Here is a 5126-nt window from a genome sequence, read left to right as displayed (position 1 = left end):
GTACTGCACACGCCAGTGTCAACCAAGGCAGCCTCATCAGCAAGACAAATCTTGATTCTCCATGAAAATCCAGATATCGGGTCTAGAAAGTATAAGAATGATCTTAAAATGTTTCTATCTCTACATACACATATTCCCACATGTAAAATATGTTCTCACAGTTGCAAACACATACAGGCATGAGACTATATGTACTTGATGCCTGATTGATAGAGAAAGGCAAAATTCAGAAGGAAATAACATTTTTAAAGAAAATTAAGGGCTATGTTCTATTATCCAGGGACTGGAATTCAGCTGTTTTCTATCTCTGAAGATTGTTTTTTATTCATTATTTTTATTAACACATAATATGTTAGTTGCCCCAGGGGTACAGGTTCTCTGAAGATTTAACGCAGTGTTTTCACCTTTACCCATTGATTCCATGTAGTTCTCCTTTCCTGGATATCTAAAAGAGTGAAAATATCAAACAGGCTTCAACTAAAGCAGATTGAAGAACTATCCCAGAACTACAAATTTCTAACTCAAAAACTACACATCTCCTTTCATCAGAGATAGGCTTTGACTCGAATTCCTATATTCAAAATGAATTTAAAAACTCATCTCCCCCAGAATTGCCTATGTCAGGCCTATGACCTCATCAGCCAAAGAATGGGTCACATTAGAAGAGAGTGGAATCCTGTTGGCAGAAGACAGAGGCACATGAGCCTCATGCCATTCTTCCAGAGCTCAGGTGTCCAATAGCAGGAAGTGGGTAGACAGTGTCTGCAGGGCATAAGCCAGAAACACATGGTCTAAGGGGTCATTTAATTCACAATCTCAAAAATGATAGCAAATTATGAATGAAAAATTAAATGCTCTAATCACAAAGGCCATGGTTTTCTTATATCCGAGCTTGTAAGTATCAGCAGAGAAATGAACAGTTGTCTAAGGTAATGATTATACACACGGACAGACAACACAATACTGGTGACTTCTCATGCTGACTAAAATCCATATTGTAACCTAGATTTTCCTGATCTGCTGCTATGTTCTACATATGTGCAATGAGAAAATTACAACTGAAAAAGGAAATTAATGTACATAAAGGCAAATTGGGGCAGCATCAGAAAGGCATAACTAACCTTGAATTTGAAATCAGGAGGCATGAGTTTTGATGTGATTGTCTGGCGAGTGACTGTACGACTCCAAGAAAAACAAGAAAATTAGTATATATGGAGCACATTTTACTAGCCCTGAGTAGGACGATGTATGTATTGTGATGCCATTTAATCATCTTAAAACCTCTGCGAGTTACATAAATTACTGCTATATCACAGCTGAGTAAAAAGTTTCACGTGGCTATTATCTGTGTGGCAAGGGAATCAGTGAACAGATTTCTCAACCTGTTGAAGTCATTACTTTGGTAGGCAGAAAAGATTTTCATCTGAATCCTATCACATGAGATATTAATAGTGTCATTTCAAGATGCCTTCTTATACCATCTAATACCTTGATGGCCACCTTGATCATATATTTGCTAAAAGCTTAAAAATCACATGCATTTTGTTTTTTATGTTGAAACAAGAATTTAATTTGGGAAACCCTAGGTCTCTCAGACAATGGTTTGAAAACCATTGTTTTAGTTCTTTGAGTCAGTGTTTCTGTATGTTAGCAGAAAAATAATAAATGGAATGTTTTAAAATAAGAAAATGGGGTGCCTGGCTGGCTCAGTGGGTTAAAGCCTCTACCTTCGGCTCAGGTCATGATCCCAGGGTCCTGGAATGGAGCCCCAAATCGGGCTCTCCGCTCCGCAGGGAGCCTGCTTCCTCCTCTCTCTGCTTGCCTCTCTGCCTGCTTGTGATCTCTCTGTCTCTGTGTCAAATAAATAAATAAAAATCTTTTAAAAAATAAAAAAATATATAAATAGCAATTAGCCCATATATGAGGGAAGCTACCATTAATATTACTGCAGATAATCTCTTTTCTATGCAATAATAAATACCCTTCAATAATTAATACGCTTATTTTGAATACCTTAGCAAATGAGAGTAACATTTGTGTGTGTGAGAGTAAGCTGTCTTCTGACCTGAGAGTAAGGGAAAATCAAATCTCAGTTATATAAACAACCCTTTAAGATATGATGCCTTGATCACATTATCAGAAAGAATAAAGTCTTATATGAGATAACTCATTTTCTAAGGACCTTCTATAGGTCATAGTTTGTATATGGGTCATAGACGTCACATTTCAATCAGTTGATTGCGAAGAGATTAATAGAGACAGTTAATTATGAAATGATGTATGTCAACTGTTTCTCAGTAAAACTGGAAAAATTTTTTTTAAAAAGATTTTATTTATTTGAGAGAGAAAGAATGAGAGGAGAGAGGTCAGTGGGAGAAACTGACTCTCTGGCGATCAGAGAGCCCGTTGTGGGACTCGATCCCAGACTCCAGGATCATGACCTGAGCAGAAGGCAGTTGTTTAACCACCCAGGAGCCCCTGGGAAAAAATTTTTAAGGAGGCAAAGTTAAGGCAAATGAGGAACAGGGAAGCATCAAAGCTACCACCCCTTGGCTTGAAGGGGAAAAGGAAGGGAGGGATTACCAGATACCTATCAAGAGCTGTGGCCCTATGGGGAGAAACGGAGCCATGGCCAACACATGACTTGGCCCAGAGGGAGATTGGAGAATAAATGCCTCTACTTTTCTCTTCCTTTTCCATTTCTTGTTGTACTTCCTATTGGCCATGCCAACTGGAAGCCGGAGGAAAGTGATTGATGTAGTCAATAGAGATCAGTATCTCCGGTCCAGAGCAGTGTGGTGAAGGGTGGAGAGCAAACAGGGTATCCAAACAAATGTCTTTCTAATAGTAATTCACTTGTTGATTCTTTCATTCTTCCTCAGCAAGCACATTTGTAAGCACCAATTACATTTAAGATGTAGTAGTTCATGTAAAGGCTGATATCAGAAGAAGGAGGAGGAACTGCGTAAGTAATTACCTGTGTTCTCAGGGAGTTTTAAAGATAATTAGAAAAGTACATGAAGATTGCCAGGCAGAGAGTGACAGCCATAAACTCAGTATGGAGGGGTTACAGGACTTCAGTGTAAAGGAACCACGACTGAAGCAATGAGGAAGGTCTTAACGGAAGGCATAGCCTTTGAAATTGGTCCTGCAAAACAGGCAAAATATCCAGGGAAAGAGTTGATGGAGAGACAGCCCACATGGAGGAAAACAGTGGGAAACCAGGAGGTGGCGGGAGGTAAGCTACGTCCAGTGAAGCCGATTGGAACTGAGTGCTCCTTTGATGAAGTCATGAGCAATAAAAACAGAAATAAAGTCAGATAAAACAGACTACCCGCCCGGTCCCAATCTCACACATGTGTTCATGTGTACACACCCACACATGTGTATTAAGAACAAGACTGTGTTAGTGCAAAACCTCAACAAGGCATTTCTGAGGAAAATGCAAAAGCAATGCGGTGAAGGTGAACGATATGATCTGATAGGAGCGTATCTTCTGCTGGAAGACAAAATCCAGTATGCACCCTGAGCATTCTTTCCTTTATTCTAGCTTTATTCTGACTTTACTCTTGCATGGTTTCCAGGGCGATCGCAACTGGGATAACAGCACCATCTAGTGTGTTCTAGTCTTATGTTAAGTTCAAGGACTTCTGATCTGTTTCTAATACTACACAGAATCTTTTCAAAAGGACCAAAACAACAACTGTGAAAAACCCTCCCATCCATTTGGGGCTTTAAAACTTGCAGTTTGAGAAATTGGAATTTGTGGGGATTTACGGTATTTCTAAAGAATCCCCCTAAAAGAAAATTACCATATGTCATCAATACCTGAGATGAGGAAAGTAGAAAAAGTAATTTCTCATCATGTTGTGGTTTGCCCAATCTGGCAACTAAAATACAAACAACAGTATTAATTAATTTTCAGTGGAGAGCAAATGACACTTTTATTTCTAGGTGCAATTTTAAACATATAAATTAAACACATATCACGTACATTAAATATCCATGATCGCCATTTAATTATAAAATGGAAAATAAAAGGCCCAAGGACTATTTATTTTAGTAATCAGAATATGAAAATGAACTTTGAGCCATACATCATAAACTAATTCTGGAAAATAATCAGGTCATGAAGCAGGAAAACCATCACTAAGGAGAATCTCGGTTTCATTTGTCCTGCTGTGCCCTGTGCTAACTGGGACCAAGAGAACGATGAGAAGTGGTGTAACCAAGGATCAGACTGAGGAGGAAACAAAGAAGGCAAAATGGAAAAGAATAGTGGGAATTCACAGGGATGAAAGAATGAAAGTCACATTTCTTATCTCTCCATTTCCCATCCTTCAGAAGTCTAAATCTGGACATCAGACCTGCAAGCCCACAAAGTTTTTTTTTCTTCTTTTTTTATTATGTTCAGTTAGTTTTTGATGTAGTGTTCAATGATTCATCACTTGCATAGAACACCCAATGCTCATCACAACACGTGCCCTCCTTAATACCCATCACCATGTTACCCTCACTTTGTTTCCTGTGGTCCACAGTCTCTCATGGTTTGTGTACCTCCCTGATCTCTTCCCCTTCCATTTTCCCTCCCTTCCCCTAAGGTCCTCCATGCTATCAGTGCAACTATATAATAATATGATAATGGATAATGGAATATATGAGTGCAGCTGTGTGATAATTGTCTTTTCTGCTTGACTTACTTCACTTAGCATCATCCCCTCCAGTTCCATCCAGGTCGATGCAAATGGTGGGTGTTCATCCTTTCTGAGGGCTGAGTGATGTTCCACTGTACACATGAACCACATCTTCTTTATCCTATTCATCTGCTGAAGGGCATCTCGGCTCCTTCTACACTTTGGCTATTGTGGACATTGCTGCTATGAACATTGGGGTGCATGTGCCCTTCTTTTCACTACATCTGTATCTTTAGGGTAAATACCCAGTAGTGCAGTTGCTGAGTCGTGGGGTAGCTCTATTTTTAATTTCTTCAGGAACCTCCATACTGTTTTCCAGAGTGGCTGTATCAGCTTGCATTCCCACCAACAGTGTAAGAGGGTTCCTGTTTCTCCACATCCTCGCCAACATTTGTTGTTTCCTGTTTTGTTAATTTTTGCCTTCTGACTGGT

Source organism: Lutra lutra, chromosome 2, assembly GCF_902655055.1.
Source record: "Lutra lutra chromosome 2, mLutLut1.2, whole genome shotgun sequence".
NCBI classification, from domain to species: Eukaryota; Metazoa; Chordata; class Mammalia; order Carnivora; family Mustelidae; genus Lutra; species Lutra lutra.
Note: the sequence above shows the minus strand (reverse complement) of the source record.